A 22,042-nucleotide genomic window follows, 5' to 3' on the forward strand; every position below is an offset into this window, starting at 1 on the left:
GCCAATGGCCTTGTTTCCTCTTCATTCCCGCTTTTTAGAGGTGTTAGGCAAGGCTGTCCTCTTTCTCCTCTTTTATTTATTTTGTCTTTAGAACCTTTTTTATGGGGATAAACATCTCAAAATTTCAGGGTATGCTGATGATATTCTTTTATTTATATCTAATCCTCAGATCTCTTTACCTGCTTTTCTTTCAGAGGTTTCTACCTTTTCTTCAGTTTCAGGGTACAAACTTAATGTTGACAAATGTGAAATCCTTCCGTTAAATAAGCATTGTTTTCATGCTGATTTTATATCTTCTTCTTTTCATTGGAGTCCTGCTAAGATCAAATACTTAGGCTTATGGTTTACTCCCTCTATTAAAGATACCGTATCTCTCAATCTTAAGCATCTCCAATCCACTTTATCTAACTCCACATCACAATGGCATCCCCTATTCTTATCCTGGTGGGGTAGATTAGACTCTGTGAAAATGATGTTGGTCCCTATAATCTTATTTTTCTTGTCTAACCTCCCAGTCAGTATTTCTAAGTCTTGTTACAAACAAATCTATACTATTTTATCAAAATTTTTATGGCAGAACAAAAAAGCTAGGATGTCTTTTTCCAAGCTTAAACAACCTAAATGTCTGGGTGGAGTCAATTTTCCTGATTTTGCCTCATATCACACCTCCTTCTTTCTTAAAAATTCTTCCTCACTATTATCACAGAATAAGATCGATTCGATGTCTTTACCTTTATGGGTAGAAATTGAATCTTATTTCATTCAACCTTTTTTATTTGAAGAATTCTTAACCATATCTAATACTCCCCAAAAATGTTCCCTCCCCATTCTTAAACTTGCTCGTAAAACACTTCAGCCACTTATACTAGATGGACTAGATGACCGAAAACGTTTTTTGCAATCCCCGATTTGGTATAACAATCACATTAAAATTAAAAATAGAACCCTCTTTTGGAAAGACTGGTTCAACCTTGGTCTTAAATGGACTAACCAGCTTTTTCTAAGGGATACTTGTATACCTTTCTCTACAATGCAAATACGTTATTCCCTTCCTTCTTCTTATCAATCTAAATATGTATTACTGACTCGGGCTGCTCAGTGTTCTTATGATAACCTTATGGCCTCTTCCACATATATTAAATCTCCTTCTGTTAATCTTTCCTTCTTAAATTTAGCTCCCTCAGCTTCTCAAATTTATAATAAATTAAGAGAAATTGGTCATACTCGTGATAAATCAACAGTAGAATGTAACTGGGAATCTGACTTAAACACTTCATTTTCCATTCTCATGTGGGATAAGATTTGGACTGAAATAAGGAGATCTTCTAGAGCAGCAAATACTACACAAACATTATTTTTGATATATAATAGACTTTTAATTACCCCGGCCAAATTATATCATATCGATCCTCTCCATTCCCCTGCCTGTTGGTCCTGTCCAGCCCCAGTTGCAGACCTTAAGCATATGTTGTTCACATGTCCACTTATTCATCAATTTTGGGTTAATGTGTGGCAGCAAATTAACAAAATCTTTCATACACATATTCCTTTTTCTTTTTCTCATATTTTTCTAGGTAGTGTTGCAGAAGTCTGGTCCTCCTCTATTTCTTGTAACTTTTCCATTATTGATTTACTTCTCGCAGTTGCTTTTCAACAAATTACTAAATCGTGGAAAAATGCTTCAAATGTTTCTTTTCAGGCCTGGTGGTATGGTATTTGTTATAATCACAGATTAGATAGGGTTTATGTTCACCCGATTACACTCGCCATTAAGCGTGATTTACTATGGCTACCCATTACCAATTTTCTGAATATATCTGCTCAGTCATTATCTCTACACACTCCTGCTATTGAAGAAGTTTCCAAACCTCCTTAAAATACTGTTATCTAGTTATTTTTTATTTTTTTGTATTTTGTTCCTATCTCCAATATATAGTTAAATGTATTATAATGAGATATTTATGATTTCAGTGTTGTATTTTTGACGAATATTCTAATTATACCAGTATTGGATATATTTTTCTCTCTCCCCTCCCCCGTCTACACCCCTCTTTCTTTGTTGTATACAACATATTTACTCTGTATTGTTCTTACATACTGTATTGTATTACTGTCTTAGCTTATACTTATACCAATAAACCTTCTTAAACTAAAAAAACCAAAGAAATCTTTTCAATAGTCAGCAAGTTATACAAACCTGACAGAATTGTACCTAAGCTAATCCCTTCACAACTCCTTTGTGACTCGCTCAACTCATACTTTATGGAGAAAATTACTGCCATCAAAGCTAGCATTCCGACCACTGCTCCCCCAGTTGATATTTTTAATACCTGTGGTCTGTCGGCTTTGCTGACTCTGTTTCCCAATATCTCTTTAGAAACTTTTCTGGGCTTACTTAAAAGAGTTGGCTCTGGGTCACCAACAGACTGCTGCCCCCCTCACGTCCTCCAGGAGGCCTTCTCCAAGTGTCCCAACCCCCCTCTTTCTCTTCTTAATAAATCACTTGAAGTAGGCATAGTTCCTGACCTCTTTAGAAATGCGTAAATTATCCCCATCTTGAAGAAGCCAGGTGCTGACCCCTCTGCCCTTGGCAACTACCGCCCAATTTCATTACTACCTTACCTTGGAAAGGTTTTAGAGGCATATGTCTCTATTCAATTAAGTACCTTTGTCGAACAGCGTCACATTCTGGACCCCCACCAAGCCGGCTTTCGACCCTCTCACTCCACAGAATCAGTCATCTTGACTGTCATGGACGACCTTAGAGGGGGCGCTGATAGAGGGCTTACCCAGGCCCTGGTTCTCCTGGATCTGTCAACAGCTTTTGACACATCGACCATAAATTCTACTGGACCGTGTCAGCAATGCCAGGATCCAGGGCCTGGCTCTAAAGTGGCTATCCTCTTTTCTTAGTAACTGATCTCAATCGGTCCGCCTCGCCAACTTCTCCTCAAAGAAGATGGAACTTTCTTGTGGAGTACCCCAGGGCTCCTCCCTCTCCCCGCTTCTTTTCAATCTCTATCATCTCCCCTTAATTTCCTCTCTCCGGGACAGGAAAGTCGTGACATACAATTATGCGGATGACCTCCAATTGGTCTTCGATATTAATCTCCACCCTTCCTCGATTTCCCATTTCCAAGACACTATGATTTTCATAAGTGAGTGGATGAATGGAAATCAACTGAAGCTCAACCCCGACAAAACGGAACTGATCCTCACGGGCGGACTTGCTAACCCATGGAACTCCAACTTTTGGCCATCTTCCCTAGGCAACCCCCCCCCCGGCTAGTTCTGCCAAAAGTCTGGGTATAGTGGTTAGCAATGATCTATCAATGAAAGCTCAGATCAGCTCGGTGGTCTCTGCTGGGTTTTTTCAACTACGCCGAATTAAGAAAATCAGCAGATTTCTGTCTCAGGGAGTCTTGACTTTAGTGATTTTAGCCTTGGTCATCTCCCGACTTGACTAGTCCAACTCCCTCTATGTAGGCATCCCGGCGTGCCAGCTTAGATGCCTCCAACTAGTCTAGAACCAGGCTGCCAGATTGATTTTCCATCAGCCTAGATGACATCGCATTCGGCCTATGATGAAAGGCCTCCACTGGCTCCCTGTGGCCATGCGCAGACTTTTCAAGATGGGATGCACAATTTTTAAATCTCTTTATGAGAACAGCCCAGCTTTCATCTCATCTAAGATTATACGTTACGTCCCCACTCGTAACTTACGATCCACTCACTTGAGACTGCTGGTCACCCCCACCTTCAAACGCAAGAAACTCGGAGGTTCTCTTTTTGGAGTTTTATCTCCTCAGTTCTGGAACTCGCACCCGCTGGAGCTGAGGACAGCCACCTCTTATGCTCTGTTCAGAAAACAGCTGAAGACTTGGCTGTTCTCTCAGGCTTACGATAACTAGCTCCTTTTCCTCTAGTGCTGTATCACAACTCCCTTAGCGCCAAGAAGCCGTTGGTGAACGAGCGCTTGATAAATTTCATTTAACATAACATGTTGCATCACTTTCTATGGTGACGTTACGTCAAATGTCATATGATTTCACTTCCTGGGATGACACTGGATCAAAAGCATGTGATGTCACTTGCCCTACCCCTACAATTTTTTGGAGTCTATGTCCATATCCTGTGCAAAAGTCCTAATACGAAGTAGAGTCATGTACAGATAGATGTTTCCATGGCACTGATGAATTGATATGTCTACTCTAGTCCAATATTGCTGTTTATGGTTGGTTTTCTTGAAGATGCCAATGCAGACAACTCTAGTCCATCTTATGCAGCGAGTTAGGCATCACAACGGGTGATATCTGGACTGAGGGTATTTTGTTTCCTAGGCTAAACTGACAGTGACGAAAATAAATCATTGCACATAGTTGGTGTCTGACAAATTCATTTAGGTCATGTGCCAGATAAAATGATGTAACTTGATAATAATTAAATGTATTAATTGAAGAAATAAGGCATGTTAGAATATATTGTGAACCCGTAGTCAAACATCATAGGGTTGTACATTGCCAAGGAACTGTCAGCTGCCATTATTGTTGTTCTCTTTCTGAGCTACAAAATTTGAATAATCCACATAACTAATTCATTAGTAGATCTCTGCAGTCATCAATATCAATGTCTTCTGTTGTGGCCAAGCAGAAATGGCCTTGATATTTGAATCTGAATATGCAGAGTTAACCTCAGTGCATAATGGAGTTGATTTGATAAGCACAAGAAAAAAAATGTAGCATTCCAAAGTGTCTTTCAATTAAGTTGCTCATGGCCCTAAATCAGACTTCAAATTTGTTTAAATTGGCATCTGAGATGAGCTGTAGCCTGGAAACATTTAGGACTGTAATGTAAAAGTTTCAAACAAGATTGATCTTTTTTATGTCTGGCCTAGAGGCAGCTCAAACGGCTTTGCCAGACTTTAATGAAAAAGCCTAACTGTATAAATAAAATTGCGTACATCTATAAATGCATTAGGTCAGCTCTCTTCCTCCACCGTCAATTCAACCTTCACCCACATTTGGCATTCACCCTCCACAAATGGACGTCCATTCACCAAAATGCCAGGGGTAGCAGGAGAGATATCACTTGTTCATCATATGACAGTAAGTGACATCAGGTGACTTTTGATCCTGGTGACTGCATGATAAAACAAATATGTCACAGGAAGTGAAATTATTGAAGTAAAACAAACAGGTACTGGACTAATATAAACACAAACCACTACTAACGCTGATTTCTTTCTAAATTTGTTACAAACCACATATTAACTAGTGTACTGCAACGATACGCTAGAAGCAATGTCTTGATAACCTGTCATCTATACAGATACAACCATAATGTGCTTAACATAGTCATACATAATTACAGACTAAAATGCACAAGTTCCATAGGCCCCAAATGCCCATGTAATCGTTAAATAGCCTTACATAAAAAACATATGGCCAGGCACACCCAACATATCCTGAATTTTAGCCTCACAATATCAAGTGTAGCTGTTTATGCCATGTGCAGGCTTCTAGGATAACCATGTGACTCAAGGTTATTATGAACACTGTCTCCAGTCCTGAACCTCCTCACCTTTGGGTATGCTGGTGTAATTGACTCAACTGAAGCAAGTTAAGACTTCGACTACCAGAGTGCACTTAGTTATATATAGGCCCAGAACTGAAAACGTGGTGTCCTGCCATCATGACATGATTTGGCAAGCCCTTGGCATTTTTTAATGTAGAGAGGTGCCAGGTAATAAAGGTTAAAAGACGGAGAAGTACCTGATTGTCCCAGGTTAGAAAAGGAAATTAATGAAAACTACCAATTATGGCCATGACAACGCATTGAGGACACATCTTCAAACTCCTTTTGGATAGGGGACAATTGTGAAAAACTGGACACTACAACTTTACATGTAGCATAAATAACTGCACAGAGGTGGGAGGAATAAAATTGTTCTTCTTTCCACACTGCACCCCATTCCCACTCTAAGCCGTTTGCTGGAGGAATCATGAATGAGGTTCTGCATTGTTCTCACAAATCCATGTTGCACTGGGGGTGGATTTTTACAAAGGCTAGGATATTTTTCTATGTTCACTCTTCACAATAGACTTCAAACTATTTGCATTCCTCATTGAGCTCTGCATACTGATGATGATATTAGTCTGTAAACCCTCAGCAACCCATTTTTGGGTTACAAAAATCATCCCTTTATTCAACTGTGAAAGTGAGTTCCTGTAATAAATCATTATAATTTGTGCAGTTAACCAGTAGGAGGAAGGTAAAAGGGTGCAGTGATTCAAGCACATTTATTTAAATATTGTTTTCCCCACACAGAGTCCCTTTCTGTGCCAGAAACATAAAATGTTGAATTTGGCCAGCCACGCCTATAATTCTCTATGGTCTGGACATGACTAGGCCTGGGCTGTAAAATGGCGCTCCGCTCGCAGAATTTTGCCAATTCCATGGAGAACGCGGAATGCCGAAAATTCCGCGATCCGCGGCGTTGCGGAATTTTTTCCTTGTTCACGCTTTCAAAATGCGTGTTTGCGCGAGCGGGAGCGACTTACCTGGATCCCTGCGTTCGACGACAAGTTTTCCTATCTGTTGGTAGCCGGCCGCGCGATCCCGCGAGAGTGCGCGGTCGCGAACATGTCATTCGGACGCACCATCGCACATCTGGGTTCACCAACAGGAAACACGCATCGCGAGCGGGACAAGTGAAACAAGATGGCCGCAGTAATTGGCGACCACATGGGCACGTTCGTGGGATATTTGCCCCCGAGCATGCAAACAGCGTCCCCGAACAGGAAAAACGCATCACAAATGAGCGGAACAAGCATTTCCGCATGCTTGTGGAATTCTGCGTAGCTCGCGGAGATTTTTTACCGTTTCGCGGAACTTTACGTAACGCGACTACACAAATTTCGCCCACCCCTAGACATGATACATTGTGTTAAATGTTGCACATAGTAACAAATGTAACAATCCAATGGGAGCCTGGTCACGCTGGGGGACCAAGGGGGCTATGGAAGTGGGCTGCTAGGGGATCAGATACATTACAGAAGTTTCCAAGTGCATGTGTTTATACGGTATCCAGCCCAGCCACAGGCAGTTTCGTTTTAGAAGAGCTAAAAGGAAAGTGACAACAGGATCCACTTTTGTTCACTGCCTTTGTAACTACAGGGGCTAAGGGTCGCAAGGAGAGTACGAAGGGCCACAAGGGACAAGCGAGAGGTACACTCCTCCATTGCTATCGTAAACTTGTATAACAATGCTTGCAGTCAAGAAATCACTTTAGCTCTTAAATGTCTAGACCATGATTTAGAGACAGCCTTCCCAGTTAATTGCAGGAACCCAATAATCCTTTGGGGTGGTGATTTTAACATACGCACCTGGCCGCATTCATCCAACAAGCTTTGTTGCATGGCGTCTCCCGACAACATCGATGTTACTCACTTTTTCCATTCAGCTTTTGGGGATTCCCTAAATGACTTGCTTTTTAAATACAACTTGTCCTTTTGTATTGAGCTTTGTAGTGAAGGTAGCGAATTAGATGCATACATTGCTATGTTAGCAGAAGCGCGTTAGCTTTTAGAAAGCCATCTTGCCACTTTTTGCTGCTTTTGCACACGACACTGCTGAGATATGTTATTATTTGAGAACTGCTTGCTTGCCTTTTCTTCACATGAGAACTGTCTGTTGTTCACATCCCTAGACGTGCACTGCGACCTTGGTCTGAACATAGTGTGCAAAACACTTTGAGCCGCCAGACAATGTATGTTTTTGAGTTCAGGTTGATCGGCCCACTCTCTAGCCATAATATGCACACAGCTGCAAATACCTGTGTGTCGAGAGACTTTAATATTACTGTTTGCATGCGTTAGAAACACATTCTGGAGAAGAACATTTCCAGGCTCAGAGCAAAGCTGGTCCTGTGATGTGATTCATCTAAAGCTGATCTTTACGGTATGGGGTTCCCCATTCAAGCCTAGAGACCTTCTATTAGCCTAATAATATTAGTTTACGAGCGAAAGGAAGGTGGCTGCATTCCACTGTCATTTATACTATGATTTCTCCTTTCATTTTCTATGGTATTGTAACAATGCTGATGGTTTTAATTATAATCATTTGTCTGCTTATGTTAGCCAAAGTACTGCATCTTAGGACACGTAGTTTATAAAATAAACCTTTTAAACTTTACCGTGTCTCTGATTACTTTGTTGTGGATTGATATAGGAATAATAGCGAACAGGTATTTCTGATTCCCACCATTCCTGAGAATACTCTAAGTCGCTTGTTCTGGGTTGTCTATACATTGGGACCTCCGCGATAATACGGATAACGAATGGGACACTGATGCTGGTCGGATAGGGGTTCTGGGTACTGAGGTGAGTTTTTTGGTACACCAAATTCACTGAGGTCCTGGTTTCCTGCGCATAGTTCTGTGCATGAGCAGAATCCCTGCAACATGGCGCACCTAACGTTTAGTCTTTTGATTTGAAACGCCTTAGTAGTGCTTATATCAGTCCACAACACCCTCACTCTTGTTTCCGGATAGCGGGAGTGACGGTTTTAACCTACCTGTTTGTCGATAGGTTCCCTCAAGCCTGTCAATTAAAAAGGTTTTCAATTTTCTGAACCCTTGGTGCTACTGTAAAATCCATTGGGTTTCTTCTCTGTGTCCTTATGGCGGTCGATATTGCAGCGCATAGCCGTACACCTCTGCAACGTCATCTGATGCAGTATGGGGTGCCGGACAATGGGATGGCCGTTATTTTTGTAGTGAGTGCCGATGCGTCTTACCCCTACGAGTTGTTTTACTCTTGGGTGACACTGCCGGCAGTGAATGCGGATGATAATACGTTTCACTCATATACTCACACACGGGTCCCAGCAAATTATACGGCGTATAGGACGCAGGAGATTCCCCTTTCAGCCTGGCAGCATCGCATTTGGTTAAATGGCGCCTTTCCCTATGCGGTTACACCGGCTAGTATGGACCCTTTGTCAATTCCAGGGGGCCAAATGGCCGGTGCTGGCCGGATTTACGCCTCATCCCCGCTATCTGACTGTTGCGGTGGATGAGTTGCGTGTACCCCATACTGCCCTAATTACAGTTTATAGGGCTTTGGTGCAATACGTTTCGCGCAATGTGCAGGTGGGGGCACCTGCTGTTGCGGGTCTACCAGCTGGTCATCCTGCGGTTGTTATTAGCCCAGTCATAGTTATTCGGTGATGGGCAAGCGCCCCCAGAATATGGACGATTTGCCTTATTGGCTTGCCGAGAAATTAGACCAACTGGAAGCAGTGTTTTCACACTCTACAACAGTGGAGAAACACAGAATACTCACCATTAGTTTGCCGAAAGATTTAGTCCCAGAAGTGTCCGATTGTGACAATTGGGGTAAGGTTTTTGCCGCGGTCTACTCGAAGTGCTTTGGCACTCTGTCTATGGCTGTACTTCCCTCCATAATTAAACGTGTTCAAGATAACCACGGTCCGGAGGCGGCTGTTGAGTTGGGAATGCGACTTGTCGGTGTATTCGACGTAGTTGCCTCTCTCGTCCTTGGTAACCTCAAGGGAGACGCGGTACAATTCCAAGTGGCTAATGGCTTAGCCCGCGTCGATGAACTCGATAAGCCAAAGGAGTTGCCTAAAATTATTGCGGAGGCGTATAGAACAATTGGCCGCAGTAGTTTAGGGGTTAAACCAACTATAGTCATTCCTGACCTGATACAACAAACTAAGGTGAGCTCGTCTGTTAAAGTCGATCGTCCAACTTTTCCAAAGCAAAATTGGCGACAAAAGAAACAGGGAAAGCAGCAACAGAAACAGGGGTCTCGTCCTGCGTCTCCCACACAGCCGACTAGTGAGCGCACATACGATTTGGGCGATCGCACTAGTATTAAGTCACCTGACAGATTTCAGGTTACTGAACGTTCTCCTCGTTCTTCACAGGAAACATCGGCCTCACAGTCCGGTGGAGGAGAATGTGGCAAAGCTCGGGGTGCCCAACAAGGACGTGAGCAACCCCGTCAAGCTGACGGTAAAGGAAAGCAAGACGAGTTTGCACGTCAACGTCCCACGTTTCAGAAGAAGGTTGCTGCGCTAACAGCAAGGTATGCCACAGATAGTGCGGACGCAGCTTCGGAACCTGACATGGGCGATAACGCTGCTCGACAGCGCAGTGGAGGTTACAGTAGTGCGGCAAGCACTACGTCCATTTCTGGACGCGACAGCAACTGACACGTTCATTACTGTAGAAACTGCGGACACTAGAGTGGCTCCCCCTGACAGACTATATGACATAGTCCTCTTAATTGAAGGTGACATACAACGCACAATACAAGGGATTTTTTGGGATAATCTGACCTCTTCCTATGACATTCTCTTGGCGGAGGCGGACTGGCCCCCGATTTTCATTTTAGAAGCTCCTAGAGGGGAGGAGGTAATCATCCCGTCCTTTGCGCATACTGTGCCAAAGGAGCATGCTGAAAGGTTTGCCGAATAGTGCGCTCAGGTGCTTGCACCGGCTTTGTATCGTACTCAGGTAGGCTGGGATAAATTGTCCCTCAGCCATGAGATTCCCTTACGGTCTATGCCTCAACCACAACCCCAATATCCCATGCACTGCGAAGCTAGATCTCACGTCGCGGAAATCCTTGAGCAATTGGAATATCAGGGTGTTATTGAAACATGTGTGTCACCAATGAATAATCCTTTATTCACTGTAATGAAGCCTGATGGGTCGTACCGCCTAGTTTTGGATTACCGGCACCTCAACTCTCATTGCCGGACGTGTGCGGTAATGAATACCCACAGTTCTGCCCTAGTTGATAGTCTTGTGCGTAAAAGGTTTAAAACCACACTCGACATATCAAATGACTTTTACAGCCATAACCTGTCCTCTATTAGTAGTTAGTGGACAGCATTTACATCTGGCGGCAAGCAAAAACAATTTAAAAGATTGGCCATGGGCTATAAAAACAGCCCTGGCGTCTTTGCCACACGTGTAGTCTCTCTGTTAGAGAGAATTGACCCGGATGCGTACTCGTATGTTGATGATATCTATCTCACAGATGACGAGTTATGGCCGCATCTGTGTCGCGTTGATCGCATTATTGTTATATTTGCAGACTTCGGTTACAAATTCAACTTTGCAAAGTCTCACATTGCAGAGTATACAGTGTTGTTTTTGGGCTACGAGCTCAACAATGAGGGTCGAAGATTAGCTCCTCACTTTCTGGAAAAGTGCGCATGCTTGCGTGCTCCGACAACACTGAAGAAATTACAATAGTTACTGGGCTTCCTGAATTTCGGTCGTACGTATATTCCCGATTATGCCCAGCGTATCAAGCCGTTATATGCCTTGGTAGAACCAACTTTTTTCAAATCAAGCTGGCTGCCAGAACATTCAGCTATTTTGCAATCTTTGCAGGCTGATCTTCTTGCTTCGAAATACTTACTGACACGCGATAACCACACAAACCTGGTAATAAGAATTGTGCCAGGCGCAGTGGGTTTCACGTACTTAACGTTCAATGAGGGCAACACAGTCCCCATTGCCTACAAATCACACTTGTACACTTCGGCTGAATTGCACTTTTCCTTAGTCGAAAAAGTTTTGACTGCGGTGCAGATGGCGATTCTTAAAGAATGGGCGCTGTCGCAAGGAAAACGCATGTTGGTGGTTACACCGTATCCTGCCCTAGAGGCAGTGACGAAAGCCAGTGTACCCAATTCAAAAGCTTTGCATCCACGTTGGATACAATGGGCCACTGTCTGACATCGCCAGATGTCACCTATATCTTTGATGCCTCATTGCAGATGCAGGAGTACTTGCAGTATGAATTCGTTCATCCGGCTCCTCTGTCTTTGCGCCTGTCGAAGATTATCATTGTGTCATTTATACTGACGGTTCGGCGCAACCGGCGACGGGATCGAAGCACGCCTATTCAGCAGCCTGCGCAATTGTAGCGGGTACTTTCGAGAATGGAGAATTCAAGTCTGATGTCATGCATACGCAGTCATTGGGTGATTGTACCGCACAGTTGGCAAGGCTCCGTGCTCTGGTGCTTGCACTGGAGTTTGCTGATCCTCGGGTTACTACTCTTATAGTGAGTGGCTCGTTTTACTGTGTTCAGTCTTTTAACGACAATCTATTCTTTTGGTCTCAAAATGAATATCGTGATTCCAAAGGTAGCACAATTAAGCATAAAATGCTGTGGGTTCGAGTGGCAGAACTTAAAGAACATCTACCTCTCGTGAATGTAATTCACACTCTTGGTCACCAGCGAGTTGGTGTCCACGCTGTCGGCAACAGCTTGGCTGACGAGGCAGCGAAAACAGCAGTGGCGACATATCTAGTAGCCGCAGTTACAAGATCCAAAAGTAAGATCGATGATGACATTTTGGCAGCTATTGCTGCTACAGAGAAGGGAAGTAATTACCCGAGAGGTTTACCTTCTCGTTACCATTATCACTTAAGTCCTGATAACGTCCCATTAGTGAGAATTAACGACGTTGGTGACAGATTGATTCCTAGCGCGGACTGCAGACCATCCTTGATAACAGCGGCTCACGAGGGTATGGCCTCTGCCCATGCCGGCGTTGCAGCAACTGTTACTCTGTTACAACAACGTTACTGGTGGTGCGGCTTATATAAACAGGCTCGCACTTATGTTCTTGATTGTGACATTTGCCAGCAGATTAAACCTTTAGATCACTGCGGTCCTTTCTCCTCTGATACTGCGTACAAGTATATCTTAGTTACAGTGGATTTGTGCACACGTTTTCTTTGGGTATGGCCACAAAGGAGTGCTGATGCCCGTACTGTCATAAGGGATTTGCGTGTCTTTGTGGGAATTTTTGCGTGTGGTACATTTCATTCTGATCAGGGCCCTGCGTTCGCCTCTAAGGCGTACAAAGAAGCCATGAAATCCTTGGGGGGCCAAGTCAAATTTTTGTCTTCATACCGACCTGAGGGTAATAGTGTAGTGGAGCAAATGAACCGTGACTTAAAGCAATCCTTTACAGCTAGGGTTTTAGGCACTGGCCGGAACTGGTTTGCCCATCTGTATAACGTTCAACGTGCACTTAATAATCTCCCTAGAAGGTCTCTGGGTGGGCGGACCCCATACATGATGCTCTTTGGCATAAAAATGTTTGTCCCGGACCTTGATGGTCTAGACATGTCGGCGTCTGCCGCACCCTTTGACGTAGATGATCAGTGTGCTGTGTTACAGAGTCTACAAGAGACCAGAGACAGTCTCGCGAAGGAACACTTGCCATCCACATCTGATGCTGCGCTTCAGATTCCGGTAGTCGGCAGGCTACCTCGAGTTGGTGACCTGGTCTGTGAGAAGGTGGAGAACAAGAAGGAGTTTGGCCCCTCTTATCGTGCCCCGGATCCAGTACTTGGCGTGCAGAGCACAAGAACAGTCATTTTACCTCCACTTCCTGGTCGCAAGGATAACAGGTACATCTCCATTGATAATGTCAAACTACAGCGAGTGGCCGATTCTTCTTAGTATGACTCCAGCGGTCTCTTGCCCTACGATGCTGAGAAATTCTGTTTTGGCTCCGGCTTCTACCACCATGCCTGATGTTGCCATCGAGATGCATACAGTTACTGATCCTTTGTTGCTACCACCGGCTGGTGGTCTACCTGAAGATACTGAGTATGCTTATCCTGCAGATGTAACATTGCCTGTTTTACAATCAACCGCAGTTACCCAGTCACGTTTCTCCTTTGATACTAACTCTATGACTTCCAGGGCCCCATCAAAAGTTTCTATTTTTGCTGTTTGGTTTAAAAGACATTTTTTGATTCCCCCTTGGACTTACATTTGGCTGATGCTCATATGTATTTTTTTATTTATGTCCATCGGATTTGTGGTGGTATTTTTTCGTCTTGTGAACGGACACTACCTAAAAGAAAGATCGACAATTAGATTAATTGGTGGAACTTTGGCCCCCCACTCCTCATCACACATCATGAAGAGAAACCAGACTTTTGTGAATATTACTGCCTGGCCTGTGTTAGATGGGATTGCGTGGGATGCTGTTAAATTTCAAATTCATGGACCCACTGAGGTTATTAATGTTCCAAATGTATTTCGTGTTTCTATGGGTGATGTGGTTAAACAAAACATCCGCTCTGATGATTGGGACGTTCAGGCCATAGAAGCACTGTTTTCTGATTTGACATATTATGCCGCTTTTGAGGCTGAAGATTTGTATTTAGATGCTGCTGATTACGGGGAGCTGTTTTGCTATCAACATTATGGCAATCATTTCCTACATAAAGCCAATACGTTTCGTAATTTTGTGAATTATACACAATGGGAGCATTGTCCAACGCCAATGTTAGGCAGCTCCAGCACATTGGTGAACAAATTTGCCTATTTTACTGATTTCAGTGTTTCAAAACCTGCCGCCTTTTATTTTAAAATGGAAGCGGGGTCTGCATCGAAGGTTAGGCTGACACACACTAAATTATTGTATTCCAAATCCTTTATGGATGATTTAGCGGTCAGGGGTTATAATCTGTGGAAAGATACTATTGATCTTAAATTGGTTTGGGGTTCTAAACCATGGTAGGTACAAGGAACAGAAGCTTTGCATCGTGCCTGCCTCATCCCGAACCCCATATTATTTTTGAATTCGACTATTTTTCAGACCACCTGTTTTGGATTGGCTACTTCTAAAAAGCTGAATTCCCCCTCGATTCCAGATCTGGGTGCTTATCCACTTTGGGATAATCATACAGATCTGTCCCTTGATGCAATGCAGTCATACATTACTAACACATCATTCAATATTTCCAAATTAAATTCGGAAGGATGGTTGACTTGGCAGACGAGCTCAGATTCCTGTCAACATCGTTTTTTGGGTCTGCAGCCTGGGTATATGCAGGTTCGCGTAGACCCCCGCTTTGAATCTTCTCATTCTGTTACTACCTACTGTGGGGAAGTTATGCCAGTCTTGGCTGCAACATTCCACCTTGGCATCTGTTAAAGTTCATTTATCAAAATTACATGACAAAATAGATTTGAATGATTTTGTTAAGGGTCCTGTGGGTGGCAGGTCCAAAAGATGGGTGTATGCTGTTTATAACGAAGTTTGGAAGTTATGACAAATTGAAGCTGCTTCCAGATTGAGAGCTATTGATCAAGCCAATATGGAAAAAGTGCTAGCTGTTATAGATAATAGCATTAACACCCTTTCTTCCAGAATTTACACATTGGATAATATTGTTTCATCTGTTGTTGATATTGTGCAGGATGATATGTCTGTTTTGTATCATGGTCAGAATCAATTGCGTTCTATAATGCAGTTTGCATGGACTTTGCAAACGTTAAAGGCTGGGAAAGTCCCTTGGGACTACATGAATGCTTCATCTTTATTCCTTCCCTTTAATCTAACTGCGAAGCAACAATTCATGTCCATGAAAGATTCAACATACTTATTACTGCATATTGAAAAGTTAGAACCATTGCCTTTCTCAGTGGCCGAATTGAACTCGGCTGTGTGGCTTATCCATGGGTTAATCACATTGCCATTTCCATTGTTTAAATTCAGTTCGAGCATGAAACATTATGCCCTAGGCAGATATGAACCGTTGGGTACTGCTTTCCTGCATGAAGTATGGTCACTCCCATTTACATACAGGTGCATGAGAGAAGGTAAAGAAGTTTACTTGAAGGGTGAGGAATGTTCTTCCACACGTGATCATTCTGTAGTCTGTAGGCACATCCAATTGCATGGCACGTGCAATGTGCAAGCACCTAATTTAGCATGCGTCCTGAAAGGGATTCCAGTGCCAGCTATTACACCTTCTTTTAAATTGCTAGCTAACGGTAGTTACTTGCTTTTGAATAACAAGGCTTGCTGCGGAATGCTAGTGGGAATTCCCTACATTGTGACTGTATCACAGAGAGTAGTCTGCTGTAAAAATGTCCTTTTCCCACCCCCGCATGGGCGGCTGGATGTATCCATCTGGCCTTCCATTTCAACCTTGAAAGCAGAGTTCAACAAGATGAGCAGAATAAGGGCTCTATTGTCTCAAAAAGAGGTCGCTCTGACTTCGTTCTGTGAAACATTTGTCCTTCACGTAGCTAACACCCGTACCGAGGTGAAGGAACTTTTAAATACTGATCTCCCACTTCATTTTGGTGCCCTGATTCAAACTATATTTAACGCCTCGTCAACAACTGATTGGTACATTTTTTAAAAATTGTGGGCTCCGGCCTCGTGACCTCCTTCCAAACTATTTTTGGTGTGATACCGGCCTTTTTTCATTCTATTTTTTCCAGCGTCTTTGGAGGGCTCCCATTGATTCTCACCCTCGCGGCTGGCGTGCTGCTGTTGGTCTGCATACTGCGCAATGGCTGCACACTGTGTGTTACGCAACTGCCTGTCCCGGCTGCTTCATCTTCGTAACCGGATGCTTGAATACTATGGAACTTTACCACTGGCTACCCTGAGCATAGCCTATGGATTATCCTTCCGGTTTTCCTACTTTACATGCGTACAACCTGTTTTTCATTGCCTAGATTGTCCTTTCGAATGGGCTCTGGATTTGTGCTTGTCAAACTCGGTGTCTCCTGCCCGGGATTATGATCGACTAATGAGTCCATTAGTGGCTCATGAGTTGGACTGTTCTGGTGTTAGGATTATGGCCTGTGGAGCGGCACATGGAGTCCTTGGCAATTGGTTAATTGGAACGGCAGCATATGACTTCTTGGCACGAAGTTATTTAGAAGAACACGCAAGTTGTCCTCTGAACGTGCTACAAGCTCCAGTGGTCGAAGAACATGTATGTTCATTTATCTTGTTAGACTGGATGGCGGACACTTTTGCAACTCGTTCCAATGACTTCCTTTTGGAAGCTGTTGCTACGTACTGTGCTTACACGTTTATGGATTAACTTCCTTGTCGTCTAGCTTCCCTTGCACAAACCACACATTTTTTTTGTGTGTTGCTACATCTGGGCTCATTGAGCTTTTGAATGATGTATGGTCTTCCCATTTTTTTTTCTTTCTCTCCAACATTGTGTTTTTTTTTACGATTTTCGAACTTTCACTGTTCTTTATTTGGATTTCCAATACATGCACTTGGTTCTGCTCTGTCGAACTTGAACTCTGCATTCCTTTTTGTATCCCTATTTGTTCGTGGTCCGATCAAGGGGGGGTGTAGTGAAGGTAGCGATTTAGATGCATACATTGCTATGTTATTATAATAATCAAACTGGAGGGAGAAGGAAGAGCTTCTGATCCACTCAGCTTCCTTGTGGATACATTGCTATGTTAGCATAAGCGCGTTAGCTTTTAGAAAGCCATCTTGCCACTTTTGCTGCTTTTGCACACGACACTGCTGAGATATGTTATTATTTGAGAACTGCTTGCTTGCCGTTTCTTCACATGAGAACTGTCTGTTGTTCACATCCCTAGACGTGCACTGCGACCTTGGTCTGAACATTGTGTGCAAAACACTTTGAGCCGCCAGACAATGTATGTTTTTGAGTTCAGGTTGATCGGCCCACTCTCTAGCCATAATATGCACACAGCTGCAAATACCTGGGTGTCGAGAGCCTTTAATATTACTGTTTGCATGCGTTAGAAACACATTCTGGAGAAGAACATTTCCAGGCGCAGAGCAAAGCGGATCCTGTGATGTGATTCATCTAAAGCTGATCTTCACGGTATGGGGTTCCCCATTCAAGCCTAGAGACCTTCTTCTATTAGCCTAATAATATTAGTTTACAGGCGAAAGGAAGGTGGCTGCATTCCACTGTCATTTATACTATGATTTCTCCTTTCATTTTCTATGGTATTGTAACAATGCTGATGGTTTTAATTCTAATCATTTGTCTGCTTATGTTAGCCAAAGTACTGCATCTTAGGACACGTAGTTTATAAAATAAACCTTTTAAACTTTACCGTGTCTCTGATTACTTTGTTGTGGATTGATATATGAATAATAGTGAACAGGTATTTCTGATTCCCACCATTCCTGAGAATACTCTAAGTCGCTTGTTCTGGGTTGTCTATAAATTGGGACCTCCGCGATAATACGGATAACGAATGGGACACTGATGCTGGTCGGATAGGGGTTCTGGGTACTGAGTTGAGTTTTTTGGTACACCACAATTCACTGAGGTCCTGGTTTCCTGCGCATAGTTCTGTGCATGAGCAGAATCCCTGCAACAGCTTATTAGTACTCTGGTCCCAGTGAGCTGCACCTACAATGGCAGAGGTGAGAACAGCGTGATAGATTTCTACTTTTCTCCCTGTGTCATTCTGAGCTGGTTCTAGGGTTTTCTATATATGGCATTGCAACCAGCAATCATGTCGCCCTGACCATCAATCTTTTGACTCAGAGTGGGGACGCACATAGTGACAGTACTTTGGAGAATATTGATATCTCCCGTCGTAATGGGTATGCATTAAGATAGTCCCTGGTGGATCCATCCAATTTTTTAGCAAAATTAATTTGGGAAAAGAGGGAGGCTTTTGAACAGTGCCTTGATGAGAATACAGAGCCACATGAGCTCATTCAAGCGTTTGACCATATAAAAAAGGGAATCGGCGAAGGGCTTTATGTAAACCAGAGCAAAACTAGGGCATCCCATCCTAGCTGGTTTGATTCAGCATGTTCTAAAACACACAGAATTCTAACACTTGCCCTAGCTAGAAAGCCGCAACAGGTCTTGGAGGTACGGCAATGCAGATCTGCATATAAATTGGCCATTAAGCAACTGAATTTTTCATTAAAGGAGGATGCTTGGAATTGTTTACTTGAAGCCAGCATGTCCAATAACAACATTATGTTCTGGTGTATTATTAATTCTCCTTCTTATGACCCTGCAGACTGCCCCCAAGCTGCGATAGCCATTACTGAGGCTGCTTGGCTAGCCTACTTTACAGATTTGTATTCCTCCACAAATGACATTGAAATTCCCCTGATCACCGCACCTTCCACCAGTGAGTCTGCCACCACCTAACCCCCCAACCAAGATAATTATCTGGTCTTCACTTTGGATGAAGTAGTTGCAGCACTGAAGTCAAGCAAGGGTAGCAAAGCCCCTGGCCCAGGTGGGATCCCCATTGACTTGTTTAAGTCCAACACTAACCTATGGGGCCCCATCATTACTTTGCTCTTCACAGCCTGTTGGGAAAAGGGTTTTTTGCAAACCTGGCCTGAGCCTCTCATTGTCCCAATATACAAAAAGGGTGATCATAACAGCCCAGAACAATACAGGCCAATTTTCCTTTTAGCTTCCTTAGTGAAGGTGGCAGGGCATATTCTTCTAAATCGACTGCAAGACTGGGCAGAACCTAACAATATTCTGTTGGACCTGCAGTATGGCTTTAGGCCTGGTTTGGGGACCACAGAACAGGGCATTAACCTGGATGTTCTTATTGGCAAATACATGCATATTAAGGAAGGGAATCTGTTTCTAGTTTTTGTGGATTTATCTTCTACTTTGATTTTGTGGTTCACGACAAACATGGTCTACCGTGACTAGCCTGGGAGTAGATTGCACAATCGTAAATGTTCTCAGAGACTTGTATGCACTAGGCCGTGGCAGAGTATGCTACGGCATTAACGGCAACTGTACCAAGCCATTTAATATAAGAAGAGGGATATGACAAGGTTGTTCACTTGCCCCCTCCCTGTTCAATCTCTTGCTTAACAGTGTAGGCGATACCTTGGCAAGCAAGTGTGCTGACTTACCCCAAGTAGGTCATCGTCCAATCCCAGTGCTCTTTTACGCTGACGATGACGTTTTGATGGCTCGTACTCCCCTCGGACTCCAGCGTCTAGTCGATGAATTTGTTATTTTTATGCAGAACCACAGCTTGAAAATTATCATCGGTAAAACCTTCGCCATGAAAAATTAGGCGCATGGCCTCCCAATGTTGTGACATTTTTATTGAGGGCGCAACAATTCAGCACACAACTACTTTCTCTTACCTGGGGATAGTATTTAGTCATACTGGAAAGTGGCAATAGGTTTTAAAATCTAGGCAAATTCACTTTATTAGAACTACAAAGGCCCTGCTGCAGTTTGCTGGTACTCAAGGAATTAAACAGCCGAGGGATATGCTGACCATTTATAAGGCTAAATGAAGACGCACTGCCATGTATGGGTCCGAACCCTGGGGACATGGACAGATTGATAGTCTTCAATTAGTAGAAAATGCTTGTTTGAGAAACCTCTTACATTGCAGACCTGATTAGGATACAGCCAGTGTTATTATGGCATAAAATGTGGTCATCGGAATATACCACACTAAATCGATCGATTATAACTGACTGTCTTAGATCTGCGTCAAACCTTAAAATCCCTTGGCTCAAATTTGTGCACTACTTTCTGGCAGACATTGGTCATCCTGAGTACTTTGTCCATCCTGAGAGCTTGGTTCTCGTTCAAAGAAAAGTACTCAAAATGAAATGTTTATCACTACTAGAGGAAACGAGATTAGGATCTAAAATATTGAAATCTCCTGTCCTTAGGAATCAGATGATACTGACCAGCTTCAATATGCCATTTTATTAAGCCAATGTGTTCAATGCGCGCCACAGGTTTGCGCTGACTCGATTCCGTTTGGGTATTTTCTATCATTTAATCAGCTTCCCCACCATCAAAAACTGGTGACCTGACCTGGGGAAATGTACCTGTGACGATATCTCTCTGCAGAGCACCATGCACACTGTCCTGTTTTGTAAACATTTTTCTGAGACACGGAAGAAACATGTCAAACCTTTGTTACTGCAGCTGGGCTTTGCGCAATGCTGACCAGCCTTTCTGTATTTGCAAATGCTACCTAACATCTATATATGTCCCGCTATATCTAGATATCTGCGGGCCATTATCAATCGCAGGAAGCAGCTATACTTTGAACATGAAAATATAATTGAGTGTGCATTTGATGATCTTTTTTGCACTGAATCTATGTGCTGTAGTTTTTTAAGCTTTTTAATTTGTTTTAACTTTTATACCGCTTTTTGATAAATTTTTTATGGATGTAGGTTTTATGATTCACGTGTGAATTCGAATAAAGCTTATTTTGAATGATTGACTATACTACACTTATGCCCTCTACTTCAGCATCTCTGCACACTTCCTACACTAGAGTTTTTTTCTTTAGTTGCGGCTTAGACTATAACTGTTTGTAGTTCCAATCACAACAACATTACCATCTAGGCACCCCTCTGTGATAAGGGAAGAAACATATACACCATCTATTGATAAATAAATACGAATTTAAGTTTGACACAACAGACTTATTTCACATGAATCAATAATTATTCCTCAGTTTTTTGCCCAGGCCTAAATATACATTGTTTTATAAAAAAGAAAGAAACCATTATAATGGCTTCTTTAATGTTTATTCCAAAAAGACAAGCGAAAAAATACAACCCCTACCCTTTGGGAAACTACATATCCCATGATTCCATTTCAGATGCACGCCACGCTGAGCTGGAGAGACATGCTCTGACAGAGGCACACTTTACTCTGTACATACAACTGAGCCCCCGCCCTTCACCGATCTGCACTCCCCACGACCTACGGCATACTGTCAGCACCTGTTTCTCAATCACCGCGCTGTGATTACGAGAAAACTGTACCGTACACGCCGGGCACTGGGGATATATAAAAACCAGCCACTTACAATTGCGAGCAGGGACGCTGAGCCAAATAGGTATTTGAATGGGATGAGACCCTCGATGAAGTAAGTGTTTTTATAAGAGGCTATCTCACGCTGATTTTTTCTCCGCGTTTTTTTTGCTAATACCTTACAATGGGGACTTTTAATAAAACATATTGTACTTAGGCTCTACTATTCCTTTTAATTACTTCCGTTGTTATCTCTTTAGAGTCTGGCTATAGAGCCGCCCACTCAAGCCACTGTGGGGACAGTTTTTTCAAACACTTTGGGTGAGTAGGTTTTAGCAGTACAGAGTTTAAAAATATGTCTTCAGGTAAAAGCCTGGCCCTTTGTTTCGTCTCAGTTCAGAAATATCTCATAATAATATG

The 22,042-nt window shown here is 42.9% G+C and overlaps 1 long non-coding RNA gene across 1 annotated transcript in view; it reads left to right on the top strand.

Annotated features, from left to right (window-relative positions):
* Positions 1-21,554: 21,554 nt before the first annotated feature.
* LOC146796279 (uncharacterized) overlaps positions 21,555-22,042 on the top strand; it is a 120,511-nt gene continuing 120,023 nt past the window's right edge. The window contains exon 1 of the long non-coding RNA XR_014969590.1: positions 21,555-21,737. This is a non-coding gene — a long non-coding RNA (uncharacterized LOC146796279). The remainder of the gene's footprint in view (positions 21,738-22,042) is intronic.

The sequence above is a fragment of the Triturus cristatus genome, chromosome 10 (assembly GCF_964204655.1).
Source record: "Triturus cristatus chromosome 10, aTriCri1.1, whole genome shotgun sequence".
In the NCBI taxonomy this organism is placed as follows: Eukaryota; Metazoa; Chordata; class Amphibia; order Caudata; family Salamandridae; genus Triturus; species Triturus cristatus.